This window comes from Bos javanicus, chromosome 22 (genome assembly GCF_032452875.1).
Source record: "Bos javanicus breed banteng chromosome 22, ARS-OSU_banteng_1.0, whole genome shotgun sequence".
Taxonomy (NCBI): domain Eukaryota; kingdom Metazoa; phylum Chordata; class Mammalia; order Artiodactyla; family Bovidae; genus Bos; species Bos javanicus.
Window position 1 is genome coordinate 19,214,217 of NC_083889.1, and position 22,335 is coordinate 19,236,551.

General features: G+C 40.0%; 1 protein-coding gene across 3 annotated transcripts in view; it reads right to left on the minus strand.

Annotated features, from left to right (window-relative positions):
* GRM7 (glutamate metabotropic receptor 7) overlaps positions 1-22,335 on the minus strand; it is a 935,064-nt gene that overhangs the window by 568,977 nt on the left and 343,752 nt on the right. The window lies entirely within an intron of this gene.

Here is a 22,335-nt window from a genome sequence, read left to right on the forward strand (position 1 = left end):
AGAGTAGGGGTTACAGGAGCTCATTTATGCAGTGATGAACGTATTCTTTCATCTACTGCATGCTCCCTAGACAACCTTTTGTTCTCCCTTACTTTCTTCTATTTCTCTTTCAGGTTACATTTAATTTGCTCACGCTCACTTTCTTCATCAGTTTTACTCTCTCTCCATGCAAACAGTCCATATGGAAATGATTTCTAAGCCAAAATTTCTACTTCACTTTACATAGGTATCTTGTCCAGATTTTCAACCAAAAAAAACTTCTCTGGCACTTCCTCTACTGAAGCCTTTCCTGGCACCTGGGGGTTCTGATTCTATTACAAAGCCAGCTGTTTGGAAGCAAGCATCCATTAGAGCACATCAAATGATAAAAGAAGGCTGAAATAGCTTCAAATTTCCTTTACATCACCTTGTTCTTGAAACCAATTAGAGTCACACTATCACAAGCTGGGCCCTGAAATCTACCAATAGTTGTGGATTTTCTCTGATGCTATCTCTCACTTTTCTTTTCTTGCAAAGGTTTAGCAGATATATAGACTCTCCTGTCTTGCACCTCAGAATCTATAGGGTTATTTTTCTTTTTCTGGTCCAAGATGATTCAGCGTCCCCATTATTAGCACTTGTTATACATGCCAGGGGATAAGAGAGGTTGGCTTTGCCAGGTCATGAACCTTGTTTTATGAAATCTATGGCTTATTAACTACATAAAACTTGATTTCTATTCCAGCAAAAAAATTTAACCATGGGCAGAGAGAAAGTACACATGATGTAATTTAGTTGTGCAATAAATTAAGTTGGCTTAATTTAATGATCAATTATTAATGAATTAGTAACAGATAAATACATTCCATAGATTATCCCTACGCTTCCTTTTAGCTAATAATGATAGTGTCTTTCCCACTGAACATTTTATACGAGCTGCTAACAAGTTGCCAAATTAGCAGATTTAAGTTTCATTACCTTTTGATTTCCCTATCTGCCTTGTAATGAGAGATCTAACGAGCAAAGAAGTGGCCAGGAGTAGGCAGTGAGAAAGAGAAGGAAAATAGAGCAAAAAAGACTAAGGAACATAGAAGAAAGTACATTCCAAGCCCCACAAGCCAAGTTACACCAATGAGGACTATGGCACAGCCTTCTCTCTTTATTAAAAAATTTCAATGTATATTCACCTTAAAACCAAGGCAATGATGTCTGATACACTAAGGGAGCTGGGGGAAATTTAAGAAGGATTTAAAGATACATAACATAACTCTAGCCATTCTTACTTTCACCAGGATGTTTAAATAAACAAAACAAACAAAAAATGTAGGTCCTTCAAATGAGTCTTCAATGCGGTGAAAACGAGCAGATTATCATTTTACTTCCCTTTGCAGAAATCATCCTTATGGCCAATTTACTAGCCCTACAGGAAAATCACAATCATTACTCTATGCTCATACCTTGGTTTGTCCTTCTCTGCTTCCCTGCAATGGGTTACCATACTCATGTAATTAACCACACACCATCCTGGTTGGCTTTGTTGTATTTTCAAATATTGAAGTCATCCTCAAAGATTTACTATTTTAGAGAACATTAAAGTCAATGAGTCTTGTTATTGGGAAGCAATTTAGGAACAGAAAAAAAAAAAGAAACATGATGTAAAAGTATTGCATAAAAACAGCACAGCTTACCAGTCCCACTTAGTATCTGGCACCTGATGAATTATGTGTCCCTGAACTAGGAAGCATCCCTCAGGGCTGACTCTACATTCCCTAATGGCACTAGGAGGGTATGTTAACTGGTTAACCTAGCTATGAAGTTTAAGTGAACAATTTTATGGCCCTATTTAAAGATCTTTCCCAAATTATTAATTCAAAATTATAAACTGCACTGGAAAATGCTGACAATAAACTGAATGTACCATTTGCAACCTAAGAGTCCCAGATCAGGCCCTTTGAAATGATTACATTATGATTTTTAGTATGTTTCTGATGACCACTTTGTATGAGCATTGATGTTAACCCAGAAAGATAGAACATGGTGTTTGGGAACAGCTCTTTTACACAGTTGGGCTTCCCAGGTGGCACAGTGGTAAAGAAACCAATGCAGGAGATGCAACAGACGTGGGTTCGATCCTTGGGTTGAGAAGATCCCATGGACTAGAAAATGGAAACCCACTCCAGTACTCTTGCTTGGAAAATTCCATGGACAGAGCAGTCTGGTGGGCTACAGTCCATAGGGTTGCAAAGAGTTGGACATAAGTGAGCACATGCACACACACACACACACACACACACACACACACACACACCCCTTTTACAGAGGTAACACAATAACAACAAAAAAGAGAAATTAACACTGTTGGGAGTCTAAAACCCTAGTTTCATATTCTCGTGATTCAGTCTGAATATACAGAACATACATCAACATCCTTCCACACTACTTTCTTCTTCCTATGCTTAACTTTAATGACAATATTTAAATAAATCACCCAGAAAGCAAGCTGATTATTAATTATTTACTTATCAAGAGCCAACCTTTTTGATTTTCACTGAATTAGTTATTCACAGATGAAAAATGCCTCAGAAATCCCCAACATATTGACCCAGAACATACATTTCATATATTTTCCCTCTTATAAACTTAGTTTTAATATGAGTAATTATTAATGAATTCATTTATAAATGGCATAAGAAACACTGCTCTACAATTAGTGCAGCACTAGATCTAGCATTTTTCCATTTCTATTAAAAAGCAAGGGAGCTTCCAGCAATGGAGAAGTCAGTTTATGATGTATGACGCAACCAAGAAGACTTCTGACTTGGGCAAGTCCTCGATACTGGTTATGTCTTCCCGGAGCCCATTTCTCCATGTTTTCATGTATGTGTCCATCCTTCCTCGTGAGGTAGTCTGCACAGTTTAGGGAGACCTGCCCTGATCTTCAGACCTGATAAGGCTAAGGGCATCCTTTTCCCTTTGCCAGCGATGGGCTCAGGAACGCAGGGCTAAGCCAATGCATTTCATGAAATTTTCCTGGCTAAGGGGACTGGTTAAATAATTGGCAGGCAACCCAATATTGGCCAATATAACTTACTGAACTATTGCTCCAGGCACTGAAGAACACATCTCCTTGTTCCTAAGAGAGAACTGTTGGGAGTGACCATCTCCTCTCAACTTTGTCTCCCAGCATGAGGCCCAGATATTTGAACTTCTTCCTTTAACTGAAACAATATATTCCCTATATTGGGTGAGTCTGAACTTTATTCTTTCCCACCATTCATAACTCAAACACTGATACCCTGCCTTCCTCTAAAATTAAAAAGCCTGGACCTTAACAACTGCATATTTCTTTCAGCACAGTTCAATTTCATCCATCCAAGCAAGTCCCCCTGCTTGTCCTGAAATCAATATAACATCCAGTATAAAAATTTACAGTGATAAGAATAAGAGCACACAACAGCATCCATTTGCTGTGTATGAGTACACAATATTTGGTTTATTATATGATGCCTAATATATCAGAAGGTATTACTATATTAATATTTTTAATGTCTGGACTCAAAAAGGAATGCATTTTGAAAAAAAAATTAGTAAGAATCGCTTCTAAAATGCCACTAGCCTTCTAAAAAATTGCAGCTCAAACCCAGATTGTGGAAACAGAGATTAATGTACAAGCTCAAAGCTCCATAAAGCTTCAAAACAATTTTATAAATCTTTTTTTATGAAGATTTTTGATTCAAAAGGTCTCAGATATGTTTAAGATGGTGATTATATCTTTGATGTCACTGAGAATCGGAAGTTATATTTTTTATAAAAGCAGCAAAATAAACTTTACATGTGTGTTTTTGTCTTAAAATATGTTGTATTTCGGCTTGGGAATATGGACCTGACAAATGACAAGAGCAGAAGTCTGTCTGAAACCTCACCTGTATGCAGGTATTAAGTAGAAGAAGGTAGCATATGGCCAGGAAAACATTCACCTCCTACATAATCAGAGTGGAGAGCAAGATAACCCTGAAAACTATATGTGACTTGACACAAAATGACTATGAACTTTCTTAACTGTGCCAACAAGTTTAAAAGCACTACTGAAAAACGCACATCCTCAAAAGTCTCACTCCTAATATTAGGGTAGGAAGAATATATGAATGTATTAGGAAAGGTTAGTACAACAAGAAAAACAGAAGCTTGTATCTTATCTCTTATCCATCTACCAGTTAGCCTATTAGTTATGCATTAGACCGGTGAAAAACTTTGACTTTGATATCATTAGATTAATATTATTACTGATATTGATATTATTAACAACTAGCTATAGATTCCTAGGCAAGTATCTTAAACTTGGTATGCCTTCATTTTCACATCCATTCAATGGGGATAATAAGTGCATATGAAGGGATTATCTAGTGTATCATCTTAGACAGCACTGGCAAGAGACTGACATAATGTCTTCACAGCAAAAATTCAAGAAAGTTGAATTGCAGTCATTATTCTTAACGCCTTGTTTCTAAACTGGCAGCAGCATCCCACTTGTAGCTGCTACAGAGAATCTAGGTACAAAAAACTGAGTGACTGCCCCAGGGAGAAAACATCCTTCCTAAGACAGGACTTCTGGTTCTAGTATATAAGCCATGGACACCTTTGATAAGCATAAAAATGTCCTCTACTGTTTTAATAGTTTCTGATATTTCAAAATAAGTTCAGAATGGGAATTAGATGCAAATTAAACCACTTATAAAATCATATGCATTTTTCCAAAATACCCATGCTCCTCCTTCAAACTCTAGATATTCTAACATCCCTGTAAAGTGTGGTCCTCTATTACAAATACTAGAATCACTCCAGGTGAGGCACCTTATTAAAATGTGAATTATTTCATTTCTTCTGAAGGAAGATATATAGTATGATATGGGGAGAGTTCTGAGAAACTTCAGTGTTTGTAGTCACTTAGGTGAAACTTTATACACACTTAGATGTGCTAAATAATAATCTGGGGCATTGGTTCTCAAAGTTTCATTCCTGGTATTAGCATCACGTAGAAACTTACTGAAATTACGAATTCTTGGGCCCCATCTCAAACCTGCAGAATCAAATTCTAGGGGCAAATCCAGCAGTCCCTACTTTCCAGGTGATCCTAAAGTTTGAGGAAAGCTAAGATTTTGAGAACCACTGCTCCAGGGTCTTTTTATGCAAAGTGTGGTCCAAAAATAATGCTTGGTCATCACTTGGGAGCTTTTTAGATATCAGAAATTTGGGTTTCATCTCAGGCCAAAGAAATCAGATTCTACAATTTAACAAAATGCCCAGATTTTTTTCTACACACATTGAAATCTGAGAAATCGGGGACTAAGGCAATGTTGTTTTTTTTTTTTTAAACTTCCATTAAAGTAAAAATATATATAACTTCCCAAGTCCCTTCCCTAGAGATTCTGGTTCTGAAAGTCTGGGATGATTTTAAATTATATACAACATTAATACCAGATAATTATATAAAAAATGTTTAAAAAAATATAGCTTTAGAGAAAAATTTCTGGGCACTACCTAAGTGATGAATCATTGCTCTGCATCAAGACTTCTTAAGCTTCACACTGTAATGACTTTGAGCTAAGGAATTCTTTGTTGTGGGAATATTCTGAGCTGTGTAGGAAGTTTAGTGATGTTCCTGGCCTCCTCCAACTAGGTATTGGTAACAGCCTCTCCAGTTATGACCATTAAAAAGGTTTTCAGACATTGACAGATGTCCCCTTGAGGACAAAATCCCCTCATCCTCCATTGAGAGCCACTGTTCTAGAAGAAAATGGTTGCATTTATCTATTACTGTGTGATACTCTACTCCAAAGCTTAGGAACTTAACAACCATGCACTTGTTCCTGTGGGTCAGGAGTTCAGTAAAGGGATGGCTGAGTGGCTCTTCTACTCCATGTGGCATCAGCCCCCAACACTCCCTCAGTTGCCTTCTGATAACAGCTGAACTGGAAGATGCATGAATACCTCATTCACACATCGGGTCTCTCAGAGCTCTCTCTGTCCACGTGATGCCTCAGCATTTGTCAGTGTAAACGAGATTGCTTTCTAGCACCACGGACAGATCTCCCAAGAGAGTAGAAGGTTCCAGCTCTCTTAATGGTTAGGCATGGAATTCTCACAGTGTCTACACTCATCATCAGCTCTACTGGTTCTCTACTACTTTCAAAATAAATCCATAGCTAGCCCCCACAATATCATACCAATCTATTTTTAAAATATTACATTGCTCAACAAACAGAATACTCAACTGGGTCTCCCATAATCTTCAGCTTTCACCAAATTTTCATTTTCATTCAGCCTCCCTGGGTCTTAGAATGGAGAAACTGATTTCCATGGTCCTGAGTTGGTTGGGCTTTTGATTCTGAGTTTTTAAACACTGCAGTGACTACGTATTCTGTTAGCTGATTAGTAAAGAAATCATAACACAAGAAAGTTCATGTTGTTTCTTGCTAATCTGGAAGAAACACTGAGGTATAAAGTTTTTTCTCTTGAGGTAGAGGTATTACCTCAATTACAAGCAGGGATTTTGAAAACATAAAACTTGACTGAGATTTCAAAGATATAAACTGATTCACTTCAGTTCAGTTCAGTCGCTCAGTCGTGTCTGACTCTTTGCGACCCCATGAATCGCAGCACGCCAGGCCTCCCTGTCTATCACCAAGTCCTGGAGTTCACTCAAACTCACGTCCATCGAGTCGGTGATGCCATCCAGCCATCTCATCCTCTGTCGTCCCCCTCTCCTCCTGCCCCCAATCCCTCCCAGCATCAGAGTCTTTTCCAATGAGTCAACTCTTCACGTGAGGTGATTAGGAATAAGTCAAGGAGCAGAAGTCAAGGGAAAAAAATACTAAACAGAGGTCACTATGTATGGGACTACATTACCTTGAAGAAACTCTCATTCTTCTATATTAGGAATACCTCAAGAAAAAGAGTACTGCTTAAGTCTCATAATTACAGCTTTGGAGGAACCATGTATTAAAGAACTGAAGAAATAAGAGAAGGTTAAGGGTCCAGAAAGGAGCAATCATCATTGAGGTAATCTTATTTTGAACATGAAGAAATAGAGGCGATTAGAGATGTTTTTAATTATTTGAAAGTATGCTCTCCATGTACTCCCATCACCAGTGGTGGGAATCGGCCTGACTTAAAATTTGCTCTACTAACATATCTTCTCAGACAGGTGGCGCTAGTGGTAAAGAACCTGCCTGCCAATGCAGGAGACATGAGAGACCTGAGTTCCATCTCTGGGTCAGGAAGATCCCCTGGAAAAGTGTATGACAATCCACCCCAGTATTCTTGCTTGGGGAATCCCATGGACAAAGGAGACTCGTGGACTACAGTCCATAGGGTTGCACACAGTTGGACACGACTGAAGTGACTTAGCATGCATGGACACTAATAACATAGTTCCCAGATGCTGGTCATCATTACCCCTACCATTGTTTGGCCTCAGGCTAAACTACAGGGAGGGAACACAGCCCCACCCATGAGCAGAAAATTGGATTAAAGACTTACTGAGCATGGCCCTGCCCACCACAGCAAGACCCAGTTTTATCCACAGTCAATCACTTCCACCAGGAAGCTTCCACAAGCTCTTATCCTTCAAAAGGCATACAAAATGAAAACCACAATCACAGAAAACTAACCAATCTGATCACATGGACCACAGCCTTGTCTAACTCAATGAAACTAAGAGCCATGCCATGTAGGGCCACCCAAGATGGATGGGTCATGGTGGAGAGTTCTGACAAAACATGGTCCACTGGAGAAGGGAATGGCAAACCACTTCAGTATTCTTGTCTTGAAAAACCCATGAACAGTATGAAAAGGAAAAAAGATAGGACACTGAGAGATGAACTCCCCATGTTGGGAGGTGTCCAACATACTACTGAGGAAGAGCAGAGAAATAGCTCCAAAAGGAATGAAATGGCTAAGCCAAAGCAGAAACAATGCCCAGTTGTGAAAGTGTCTGGTGGTAAAAGTTAAGTCTGATGCTGTAAAGAACAATGCTGCACAGGAACCTGAAATGGTAGGTCCATGAATCAAGGAAAATCGGAAGTGGTCAGCAGGAGATGGCAAGAGTCAACACTGACATTTTAGGAATCAGTAAATTAAATGGACAGGAATGGGTGAATTTAACTCAGATGACCATTATATCTACTACTGTGGGCAAGAATCCCTTAGAAGAAATGGAGTAGCCCTCACAGTCAACAAGAGTCCAAAAAGTGGTACTTAGGTGCATTCTCAAAAATGACAGAATGATTGATCTCTGTTTGTTTCCAAAGCAAACCATTCAATATCACAGTCATCCAACTCTATGCCCCAAACAGTAATGCCAGAGAAGCTGAACCTGAATGGTTCTATGAAGACCTACAAGAACTTCTAGAACTAACAGGAAAAAAATATATCCTTTTCATCATAGGAGACTGGAATGCAAAAATAGGCAGTTAAGAGATACCTGGAGTAACACACAAGTTTGGCCTTAGAGTACAAAATGAAGCAGGGCAAAGGCTCACAGAGTTTCACCAAGAGAACACACTGGTCATAGCAAACACTCTCTTCTAACAACACAAGAGATGACTCTACATATGGACATCACCAGATGGTCAATACTGAAATCAGATTGATTATATTCTTTGTGGTCAAAGATGGAGAAGCTCTATACAGTCAGCAAAAACAAGACTGGGAGCTGACTGTGCCTCAGATCATGAACACCTTATTGCAAAATTCAGATTTAAATTGAAGAAAGTAGGGAAAATCACTAGGCCATTCAGGTATGACCTAAATCAAATTTCTTATAACTATACAATGGAAGTGACAAATAGATTAAAGGGATTAGGTATAATAGACAGAGGGCCTGAAGAACTATGGATAGAGGTTTGTAATATTGTACAGAAGGCAGTGATAAAAAAACATCCCTAAGGGGAAAAACTGCAAAAAGGGGAAAATGGCTGTTTGAGGAGGCCTTACAAAATAGCTGAGAAAAGAAGAGAAGTGAAAGGCAAAGGAAAAAAGGAAAGATATACCCATCTAAAAGCAGAGTTCTAAAGAATAGCGAGGAGAGATAAGAAAGCTTTCCTCAGTGATCAATGCAAAGAAATAGAGGAAAACAACAGAATGGGAAAGACTAATCTCTTCCAAGAAAATTAGAGCTATCAAGGGAACATTTCATGCAAAGATTAGCACAATAAAAGACAGAAAAGATATGGCCCAAACAGAAGCAGAGGATATTAAGAAGAAGTGGCAAAAATACAAAGAAGAACTATACCAAAAAGATCTTCATGACCCAGATAATCATGATGGTGTAATCACTCAATTAGAGCCAGCCATCTTGGAGTGTGGAGTCAAGTGGGCCTTAGCAAGCATCCCTACAAACAAAGCTAGTGGAGGTGATCCAATTCCAGTTGATCTATTTCAAATCCTAAAAGATGATGCTGTTTAAGTGCTGTACTCAACACACCAGCAAATATGGAAAACACAGCAGTGGCCACAGGACTGGAAAAGATCAGTTTTCATGGCAATGCCAAAGAAGGGCAATGCCAAAGATTGTTCAAACTACTGCACAACTGCAATCATTTCATGTGCTAGCAAAGTAATACGCAAAATTCTCCAAGCCAGGCTTCAGCAGTATGTGAACTGAGAACTTCCAGATGTTCAAGCTGGATTTATAAAAGGCTGAGGAACCAGAGATCAAATTGCCAATATCCACTGGATCATAGAAAAGGCCAGATAATTCCAGAAAAAATTGACTATGCCTAAACCTTTGACTGTGCGGATCACACAAACTGTGGAAAATTCTTCAAGAGATGGGAATACCAGACCACCTTATCTGTCTCCTGAGAAATCTGTATGTAGGCCAAGAAGCAACAGTTAGGGCCAAACATGGAACAACAGACTGGTTCAAAATTGAGAAAGGAGTACGTCAAGGCTGCACATTGTAACCTTGCTTATTTAACTTACATGCAGAGTACAACATGCAAAATGCTGGGCTGGATGAAGCACAAGCTGGAATCAAGATTTCTGGGAGAAATATCAAATAACCTCACATATGCAGATGATGTGCCACATGCCATCCTTATGGCAGAAAATGAAGAGAAACTAAAGAGCTTCTTGATGAAAGTGAAAGAGGATAGTGAAAAGGCGGCTTAAAACTCAACATTCAGAAAACTAAGAAGATCATGGCACCCAGTCCCATCCCTTCATGGCAAACAGATGGGGTAACAATAGAAAGAGTGACAGAATTTATTTTCTTGGGCTCCAAATACACTGCAGATGGTGACTGCAGCCATGAAGTTAAAAGACGCTCCATGGAAGAAAAGCTATGACAAAAAGAATAGCATATTAAAAAGCAGAGACATTACTTTGCCAAAAAAGGTCTGTCTAGTCAAAGCCTTTGACTATGTGGATCACAATAAACTGTGGAAAATTCTTAAGGAGATGGGAATACCGGACCACATGACCTGCCTCTTGAGAAACCTGTATGCAGGTCAGGAAGCAACAGTTAGAACTGGACAGGGAACAACAGACTGGTTCCAAATAGGAAAAGGAGTGTGTTAAGGAGTATGTCACCATGCTTATTTAACTTATATGCAGAGTACATCATGAGAAACACTGGGCTGGAAGAAGCACAAGCTGGAATCAAGAGTGCCGGGAGAAATATCAATAACCTCAGATATGCAGATGACACCACCCTTATGGCAGAAAGTGAAGAAGAACTAAAGAACCTCTTGATTAAAGTGAAAGAGGAGAGTGAAAAAGTTGGCCTAAAGCTCAACATTCATAAAAATAAGATCATGGCATCCAGTCCCATCACTTCATGGCAAATAGATGGGGAAACAGTGGAAACAGTGGCTGACTTTATTTTTGGGGGCTCCAAAATCACTGCAGATGGTGACTGCAGTCATGAAATTAAAAGATGCTTACTCCTTGGAAGGAAAGTTATGACCAACCTAGATAGCATATTCAAAAGCAGAGACAGTACTTTGCCAACAAAGGTCCATCTAGTCAAGGCTATGGTTTTTCTTCCAGTAGTCATGTATGGATGTGAGACTATAAAGAAAGCTGAGTGCTTATGAACTGATGGTTTTGAACTGTGGTGTTGGAAAAGACTCTTGAGAGTCCCTTGGACTGCAAGGAGATCCAACCAGTCTATCCTAAAGGAGAACAGACCTGGGTGTTCATTGGAAGGACTTATGTTTAAGCTGAAACTCCAATACTTTGGCCACCTGATGTGAAGAGCTGATTCATTTGAAAAGACTCTGACGCTGGGAGGGATTGGGGGCAGGAGGAGAAGGGGACGGCAGAGGATGAGATGGTTGGATGGCATCACCAACTCAATGGACATTGGTTTGGGTAGACTCTGGGACCTGATGATGGACAGGGAGGCCTGGCATGCTGCAGTTTACTCTCAAAGAGTTGGACATGACTGACGGACCGAACTGTACTGAGTCAAATCTATGGTTTTTTCAGTAGTCAAATATTGATGTGAGAGTTGGACCATCGAGAAAGCTGAACATGTAAGATTGATGCTTTTGAACTATGGTGTTGGAGAAGACTCCTGAGAGTCCCTTGGACTACAAGTAGATCAAACCAGTCAATCCTAAAGGAAATCAGTCCTGAATGTTCATCAGAAGGACTAATACTGAAACTGAAGCTCCAATACTTTGGCCACCTGATGCAAAGAGCTGACTCATTAGAAAAGACCCTGATGCTGGGAAAGATTGAGGGCGGGAGGAGAAAGGGACAACAGAGGACAAGGTGACAGGAGGGCATCATTGACTCCATGGACATCAGTCTAAGCGAGCTCCAGGAGATGGTGATGGACAGGGAGCCTGGCTGCTGTAGTCCCCGGGTTCGCAAAGACTCGGACACGACTGAGAGACTGAACAAGAGATGCTGGTATATTAACTAGAAACATCAGTGACTTGGGCCCCTTTTACAAAGCAAGATTCTCTAGTTCTACCTCATAATCTACCAACACACATGGGGTGTGGTTCTAAAGAATATGTTTTGTTTTTTAAGCAAGGGCCTGCTGCTGCTGCTGCTAAGTCACTTCAGTCCTGTCCAACTCTGTGTGACCCCACAGAAGGCAGCCCACCAGGCTCCCCGTCCCTGGGATTCTCCAGGCAAGAACACTGGAGTGGGTTGCCATTTCCTTCTCCAATGCATGAAAGTGAAAAGTGAAAGTGAAGTCGCTCAGCGAACCCAAGGACTGCAGCCTACCAGGCTCTTCCATCTAAGACTTCTCTTATTTCAAGAAATACCTATGTCTTATGGTGAAAAGCTACATGAAAATGCTTGTAATTATAAATATGACTATGATAAGTGTAATGAGAAAAGTATGAGGCTTAAAGTGAAGATCTTAATAAAATCAAGGACATCTCCACTAAATAAATGCCATTTATGCTGAGACTGAAGTACAGGGAGGGGCTTTCCAGGCCACAAGTAGGATGAAGAGCATTTTTAACAAAAAGAAGAGCATGTAAGGAGGCCCCAGAGTGGGGAGAAGAAATGTGTTTGTGAGGAAATGAAAGAAGGCCCTTGTGTCTGAAGCAGATGACTGATCCCAAAAGAGAGTCAGCAAGGAGCCACACCATGCTTTGGGTGATGGTTAATTTCATGTATCAACTTGTCTGAGCCAGAGTTCCCAGGTATGTTGTTCAACATTATTCTCGTGTTTCTGTGAGAATGTTCTGGTTGAGATTAATATTTAAATAAGTGGGTCTGAAGCAAAAGAGACTGTTCTCCACAATGTGGGTCAGCCTTGTTCAATAGGTTGAAGACCTAAATAGAGCAAAAGCCTGACTCCATTTAGCAAGAGAGAGCTTGGTCAGAAGGCCTTTGGCTTGAACTGCAATGCTGGCCCTTCCCTGGATCTCCACTCCACTGACTTACCCTTTAGATATGAGACCTACCAGACTTTTATATCATATATACACATATCTTATCAGTCCTGCTTCTCTAGAGAACTCTAATACAGTAAGACTTAAGATTCGAATTGGGAGCCATTGCAGACAAATGCTGTTAGCAAATAATGACCATCACATATTTAGTCTGCACATGTTTTTTTATCCTAGTAGATCAGAACAGACTTCTAGAAAGGACTGCCAGATTCACAGCCTTCCCAAAGTCCCTTTATCCCTTTAATATTCTCTGGTATGCCCTTTATAGCTTCGCACCTTCCGATTATTTAATAAAGTCCAATCTCAAAGTTTCTGCAGCTGCCTGCTTTAAAACTTTTACTGGACAAATCACAAAAATACAGCTGCTTTGAAGCCAATTTAATTCCATGGCCCCCAGCATACCAACTACACAGTTTCCAAATTCCAAATTTCTTTTTCTCCAGAGTTTGTATGTGGAGTATAGTGGAATGGCAAGAAAAATTCAGTCCAGGTCCTCAAGTTAAGACAAACATCAATTTATTTTCCTACTAGAAATAAATCTGTAAAGAACTTTCTTTGAATTAAGGTACACAGTGGGGGGTTTTCTTATAATTTCTTTTCCTGGCTCCCATCCAAGGGAAGCCACCAAACTAAATGAAGTGTGATAAAGGTAGCCCCTCTGGCTCATTGGAGCATGGAGGGAGGTCAGGATTCTTCTCAAAGAATCCACACAATTCAAATAGCAATAATGTCACTCAACTTTCTTACTATACAATGCCTGCATGACTTCTACTAAAGAAAAGAAAAAAAAAAAAAAGACAGCATTTAAATGTTATCATCATCCAGTGTATTTTGATAACTTACTCTTCAAATGTGCCAGGCCAGATACTAGGGACTGAGTGACTGATTATGTACACCACTCCTTCATTCATTTCACAAAGGCATGATGGATGCAAAGTCCCATGCAAGACTCTGGGGACAGAGCAGTGAAGAAGGAGAGATGAAGCATGAATCTTTCCCTCTTTCACTGGCTCCTCTTTTTTTTCTTTTCTTTTTTATTTTCTGGAGGGGTGTAGGAGACTATAATATGATAACTGAGCAAGGTAATTTCAGAAAGCAATGAGTGCTGTGATTGTGATGATAAAAAGAACAAACACTTAACATACAATTTGTGCCAGAAACTGTACTAAGCAATTTGTTCATATGAACTCATTTTACTCTCATCACACACCACGAGACAGGTACTATTAGTACTTTTGTTCAACAGATTAGGGCACTAAGTCAATAGGAGGTAAGTAAATTTGGCTGAAACTAGGTAGAGCCAGGATCTGCTTTCTGGCTCCACAGTGTGTGATCCTCACTCTCATGCTCCACTGGGTGCTGTGAGAGGAGGATACTGGGGTACCACATTAGATAGGATAACCAGAAAAGTCCCCCTAAGGACTGAGACATTACTAGTATAGAGGACCCAAGGACTGAAAATGCCCAATATGTTAAATAGACATCTGCCATCAATAATATCACCTATCATTTTTGTAATGCTCCTTATAAGCCAAACTCTGTGGTAAGCTCACCAGTAGGCTCCAGCCTATCCTATCTCACACCATTCCTACCAGGCAGTTCCACCTCTCCTCTCCCTGTTCTCATGAGGAGAAAAGAGAGACTCACAGAAACATAGAGAGCCTGTTGTGAATCAGCAGAAGACAAGGACTGATTTTACTTACAGACTCTGGAAAAGTCTGAAGACTATATAAGGGAGTGAACTGAAGACTACAGACCAGAAAAGGCAAAGTCACTTAAATGAACAGAAAACATATTTAATACACAGAATTAATTTCTCCATTAAATAACAGAGATGAAATGGTTGGCCTACATGAGGATGTTTAAAGCAGAGAGAACTTCTCTTTTTGAAAAGGAATAAAAGAGAACAGAACCAAACATTTTTTGAGTATCTATTCTATATTGGGTACTGTGTTCCAATTCTATATTCTGTGTTCTATTCTATATTAGGTACTGCTTTCTGGAGCCAATGGATTGTAATTTTGAAGCTTCAAATAGTCCAGATATCCACTAGCAGATCAAGGTCCTGAGGTTGCATTCACATTCATGATTATCTCACCAATCCCTGGTTCTATGAAGTTTCTTCTAATTGTGACAAGACTAGTTTCTGGTTTCACATGCATTTGTGTGTCAAAATTCCTATACTTTTGTCATAGCTTATATTTTAAGTCCTTCTGAAAATATTGCTCCTTAGTTTAATAAATTATCCCAACATATCCCTGTAAGTCTATGTGAGTGAATGAGAGAGAGAGAGAACAAGAAATAGAGTATAAGAGTAAGAGAGAGGGAATAAGAGACAGAAGGGAGGGGATCTCATATACACATACACACACACACACACAGAATGGATATGAATGGGTATGTCACAAAATATCTTAGTCATCAGGGATGTTTCAAAGATGCAATACCCATATATTACCATTTGCTTGCCCCATTAATTCATAGCTTTATTGTCATCATTAATTTGTAATGACAATCAGGTCTTTGAAAGAAAATAGAATGAGAGGTCCACTGAATTCTTGCCCTTCCCAAAGTGTCCAGTGGTCAACAAGGTTTTAGGTTCCATCACAGAGCTTCCAAAATAAACATAATGTAATGTCCTAATTATCCCTAAGTGCTGATAAAATAATTAATTAAAGCAAATAAGCAACTTAAAGTTTGTCTCTGCCTATAAATAAACTCACACAATCAGATATCAGTAACCTATTTCATTGGAAAAGACCCTGATTCTGAGAAAGATTGAAGGCAGAAGGAGAAGGGTATGACAGAGGATGAGATGATTGGAGGCTTCACTGACTCAATGACATGAATCTGAGCAAACTGGGAGATAGTGAAGGACAGGGAAACCTGGCATGCTACAGTCCATGGGGTCCCAAAGAGTCAGACATGATTGAGCAACTGAACAACAAATTTCCTTTTTCTGTGATGTTTCTTTAGTTCACTATATTCATTCCATTATCAACCCACCCAGGAAGTTGCCCATTTATTCTCTAAACCAACTCTCACTAAGCACCTATTCATTCCAGGCCAATAATCTTAACCAGAAGTACAGTTATAGGAATCATGAGCTTGTAGGTGGTGGTTGAGGTCATGGGCCTGGAAGCAATTTCCCAAAGAAAAATAATCCAGTTTAAAAAATAATGAGGGTCTAAGACAGAGCCCTGAATAATGCAGACACTGAAGCATAAAGAATTGTGAGATAGAGAAGAAAAACTGGAATAAACATACAGAAAATTAGAAGAACAGAAAAGGTGTAACATTTTTAATAAGAAAGGAGGACTAGGCAAGATGCAGTCAGATGAAAACTGAATTGGTCCAGAGGATTAGGTACCCAGGAGGTTATTGGAAGGTTTTACCTGTGACATCTCAGTGCAAGGCTGGAGATAAAAGCTTGATTACGATGGGTTGAAAAGTGAAGGGCAAACACTCAATAGAAACTGTAATCAGAAATTATCTACTTGAAGAGTCTGGCTGTGAAGAAAAACAGAAAGGGCGAGCAGTAAAGGATATTTCAAGTCAAAGGAGAGTGGATAGTGTAAGACGGAAGTGACCTGAACACATGCATAGATGGTGAAGGGGGAGAGATTGGAGGTGCAGGAGAGAGAGAGTAGGGGATCAAGAGACACTCAGATCAAGAGTGCAGAGGCAGAAACATGTATGCTCTGAAGGTGAGACACACTCTTTCTTGGGTACTGGAAACAGGATGGAATTACATGTAATCCCCTACATTTTTTTTTTTTTTAAGTAAAAGACCAGGAAGGTGAAGAAGAGTTCATCTCAAAATGCTGTTTTTCCAGGTGGCAAAGGCAAGATTCAAGCAATTACTCAGGAGAGTGAGGTACAGGCTTCCCTGGTGGCTCAGATGGTAAAGAATCTGCCCACAATGCAGAAGTTCTGGTTTTGATCCCTGGGTCGGGAAGATCCCCTGAAGGAGGGCATGGCAACCCACTCCAGTATTCTTGCCTGGGAAATCCCATGGACAGAGGAACCTGGTGGGGCTACAGTCCATGGGGTCACCAAGAGTCAGACACGGCTGAGCAACTAGCACACACAGGAGAGTCGGGTAGAGAATTTGAAGAGGCTGGGGCACGCATGACAGACCTACGCTGGAGAATGGGAGAGAGGGCCAAACGAGGATACTGAGAATTACTGAGAAGACACAAGAGAACCAGCTGAGTTGGACATTTCTTTGATAGCGCTGAGCTAGACTGGCAGATCTCAAGGTGTGTTCACACACCTCCTGAGCTGGATCCCCCCTGAGTCCTTGCTCATAATGCTGACGTACAGGTGCCATTCCAGACCATACTAGGTTTTCTCACTGAAGTTTGAAACACTGACCTAGAGCAATTTTCAAACTTTCTCACTCCCCAGAATCACCCACATGCTGGTTACAGTGTAGATTCTTGACCTTCAGCCAGATCTACGAGTCACCATCTTCAGCAGAGTTCTGGGGTCTGTACTGTTAACGAGAGGTCCAGATATTTCTGATGATCAGTCAAGTTTAAGAACACTGAGCTAAAGTTTAGATGTGACGGAGCCTGTTTTGTGCCATATGAGTTCACAAAAGGTATTTTCATTGTATTGTTTTAATTGATACCTAGAAAAATTGGCATGTATTAATTTTAGCTCATTCATATATTTTTATAGTCACAACTACACCAGTTCTATCAGCCTCCATCCCCATAAAAAGCTAAATTTCGCTTTGTAGTCAAATTCTCCCCTAATCACGAACTTATGATAATAGATCTGTTTTCCATTTCTATACTCTTGCCCTTTTAAAAATGTCATATAAATGAATCCTAAGGTATAAGCTTTTGAGACTGACTTGTTTCACCCAGTATAATGCCTTTGAGAGTCAGACAAGTTTTTGCTCCTGTCAATATGTTTCCTTTGCATTGCTGTGTGTGTTAGTCCCTCAGTCATGTCTGACTCTTCGTGACCCTATGGACTATACGCTGCCAGACTCCTCTGTCCATGGGATTCTCCAGGCAAGAATCCTGGAATGGGTAGTCATTCCTTTCTCCAGAGCATCTTTCCAACTCAGGGATCAAACCAGTGTCTCCTGCATTGCAGGAAGATTATTTACCATCTGAGTCACCATGTTTGATCTGACTAGTATACTAGTCAGACAAATACTTGTCAGATGACTCACTAGTATTCACATATATGTAGGTACATCACAATTTGTTTATTCATTTACCAATTGATGGACATTTCAATTGTTATCAGCTTTTATGATTATGAAAAATGCTGCAATGAACACCTGTGTAGATTTTTGTATAAAGATGAGCTTTTATTCCTTTAGCATAAATATCCAGGAGTGAGATTTCTACAAAGATGATGTCTTTTTTCATTAGCAAATGATTACTGAATTGCTGTTGTGTATAAAATGAAGTTTTAACTGTCTAGATATACAGGACTTATCACAAAGTTGAAAAAGATGCAGAACGTCCTTCAAAACAAAGTGGGAGATATAGACATACACACAGTTATTACAAAATATTGAAGGAAGGGTTGAGAGGCAGTGGCTCAAGCTGGAAGTTATGCCTATGGGTTGAATATCAAGATATTCAACTTCAAGGCCGGTGTGATCATATGGAAGGACCATCTTCTGTTCTCATATAGTTGGCACTATAGGACCATGTAGATTCTAAAGCAATAACCAATCTGAATCAAGTAAAAATTAAAATTAAAAAAGCTTCATAGAGATATTTTTGTTCACAACTGTATCAAAAGATTATCATATAATATGCAGTCAGTGAAGGCTTGGTAAAGAATAAAGGAGATTATATATAAAATAAATATATATCTCAGGCATCAAAGGGCATGCCTATTTCAAAAGAGGTGGGAAGGTAGCAATGAAAGCTGTTTGTCATTAATGCTGTAGGAAGTGAGATCAGGTGCACTTTCATCATTTTTATGAAGTGAAATCATGGTTTGGGGATGATGGGAAATAGATTCCCACACAGGGCCCATCTTTTGCCAGATGTCTGTCTGATCTCTGGCGAGGGTGAGCCAGGAGCTGCACCTGTCCTTCCCCAGGTCTAACATAATGTTTCACCCAACAGCATGTGTTACTTGCGGACCCCACCCTGTCTTTGTGTGCGGCATGGGGATTCCCATGGGAAAAAAGAACCATAAGTACTCTTTTTGCAGGAGAGGCAGCCACCAATCAGTAACAAGCTTGCAAAATGGTGATTCCTAGAGTCTTGCCTCACACCAGAAATCAGAAGAACTGGCACAAAAAAGCATTGTTTTAGTATGAGTGGAGCTCTCCATAAACAACTCAACAAAATAAAGCAAATGTGTTTAGGAAGTAAGAGGGAAGGAACCGTGGTCTGTCAGATCTTGCTCCCACACTGGAAAAAACAAGAGAGTTCAAATTTCCCTTGGCTTTAAAAATAGGCCCAGGAATCCATGTGTCTAAAAACAGCAGGTGTCTGTTTTGAAATCTGCTTCTGAGTCTTTATTTTTCATAAGAAAACATCCGCTTGGGATTGTTACCAGAAGATATATTGTATGTGGAGAATAACTATTGGAAAGACTTAAGTTGGTCAAGGAATAAACTGGTTTACATGAAATGAGGCTGAAGACCTGCTTTCCTCTGATCAACGTGCTTCTAAAAATTGTACACACTAGAGAGGACCACGAAGGATGCATAAAGGATATTTGCAAAAATCACTCATGGACTTGTTACTTGACTAGAGCGTAATCACAATCAGGACCACAGCTTCTGGTTTAGGACAGAAGACAGGACCGATACAGACAGGAAGACTCTATCAACATTCAACAACCTCTCAGAAAAGAAAAAAAAAACCAAAAAACAAGTTGCTTATCATGAAAACTGTGAACCATGTGTGTGCGTGTGTATAAAATACTCAGTGTGATAGCAAAAGAGGCACTATTTAGTCATTCTAATATGGTGCTGGAGCAATCACTATTTATTCCTTACTCGTCAATGTGGCATTTCTGGAATGTTTTATGTTTGATTCATGACCAGTAAATTCAGAGTCCCTGAGAAGCACATGGGTGCACAAATTATTTTCATTACCCTTTCTGCCTGACTGATAGACACATATTTCAGATTCACCCAGAATACCAGCTCTTCCCATCTTCCCTGCTATTTATCCCATCATATAAGACAAAATATCGAGGCCATTGTGCTTCTTGTCTCTCTTCCATCCATCCATAGCCAGCTGTTGATAAGCCCCATAAATGTTCCTTAGGATATTTTAAGGCAATCACAACATAAATAGTGATAACTATAGCAGTAGCAGACAGCTTTTACTGAGCATTTACTATTTGGCCAGGCAGTGATCTTAAAGCTTCATAGCAGTAACCTTCACTACAAGCCAAGAGCTACATAATCCTCATTCGGAGAAAAGTACATGAGACAGGATAACACACTGCTCAGTATCGTAACTGGAATTTAGGAAAGTCAGAAGTTCCAAGAGAAGTGAGAGAAATATAGAAAATGGGCAGCAGAAAGTAGGAGAGATCCAGGCTTTCAGTTTCCAACCCACCCTCATTCATCACCTCCCCATTTACATGTGTATGTGTGTGTACCTAAGGCATACATGTGTATAATTACATATATAAATGTGTATACAGACACACACAGACATGATCTATGTGCCACTCTATGGCTCTGGGTTTACTGTTATGGGAAACAATCCCCTCCCAGCTGAGTTAACTGACACAACCACCTCCCACCCCGAGAGAAAGGACAAACACAGAGCTAAAGATAGAGATAGATCTATCTATCTAGATAGATAGCCAAACACAGATCAGTGGCTGACCCCCCATCTTACTCAGCCAAGAAGCAAAAGTTCCAAGGCTTTTATTTCTAGGTGAGGCTCCACAACCAGTTATTGTTAATGAAAAGTAAATAAAAGGGATGTGGGTCAGCTTACAACAAGGTTTTTAACACGCAGGTATGTCGGTTACTCTCTTTTTCTTTTCACTATTCGGATACAATAATGATGAGATCCTACAGAACCTAAGAGCCACAGGAAGAAAGGACCCTGGCTATCGAAATCACCACAATAGAGGAAACCACCCACCAAAAACATGCATGAGAGAGAAACTATTGTGTTTAGCTGCTGAAACAGACGGCTCCATCTGTTACTGCTATCTTTCCTGCCCTAACACATTCAAGTAAACCCTTTCCTCCAGCATCTTTACTCATCACTCCCTACCTCTTTCACCTGCAGAGACCAGGAAACCCTTTTCTGGTCAGACAATATTTTAGGCCTTGAGAGCCACAAAAGTTCAGTGTTTTATATTCTATTTTTAATTACCCTATAATAATGCGGAAAAAAAAAAAATCTTCCATTGAGGGCCCCGCAAAAAGAGGCTGTGCATTGGATTTGGCCTGCAGGCCATAGCTTGCCAACCCCTGACTTAGAATTTGCTGCCACACTAAAAGTTAAATTACAAATTATACTGCATACCCACTTGCAAAGTTCTTTGGACATATGCTTTCTGTTTCTCAGCTGTAAAGTTTTCTCCCAGATTTTTGGCTCTTGTTCAGGCCGGTAATGCAGACTTCCCCATTTTACTTCCAGTTACCACCCCCAAAATAAGTCATCTCTTCATTCCCCGCTACAAACAAATCTCTTTTCCACTACAAACAAATCTCTTGTTCCTAGGTTAGACCTCCCCTGGACAACACATATCTAAGCTTCTGCCCATGTTCGATGCCAAATACAACAGCTGCTCAGGCAATGTCCAGGCCATGTCTTTGCCACTATAAACCTTCACCAGGAAACTCTGATCCTTCTATTTTTGTTTTTTGTCTAAGTTAATGAGAGAGAAGCCCTGCATCACACTGTTTAGCACCAACTTTATTCTTGGGAATCTACTCTGTACATTCTCCACTGAGACTACAGCAATGCATGTGCCACAGCCCTTGCCTTTGAGAAATGAATGAAGAACCAGAAAAACCAAACAAGTTGTTTCTGTTTAGTCGCCAAGTCATGTCTGACTCTTTCACAACCCCCTGGACTGTAGCCAGCAGGGCTCCTCTGTCCATGGAATTTTCCAGGAAAGAATACTTGAGTAGGTTGCCACTTCTTTCTCTAGGGGATCTTCCTGACCCAGGGGCTGAACCAATGTTTCTTGCATTGGCAGGTGGATTTTTACCACTGAGCCCCAGGGAAACCCATAGGAAGACCAGAAGGCAATGATCATACAAGATTGTAAGTGATGACAATGGGAATCAGAGAGTAGCCTGGGAAGTATGCAGGTAATAGTTTTCTCTCCTGCCATGTCTGTCTGATTTCAAAGACACATCTTGGTCCTAGCTAGAGAAAAGAAGATGGTGTGTGCATGAGTGTATGCCTGCATGTGTGCGTGTGTGTTCTGCTCTCTTGCTGAGGAAATGAGAAGC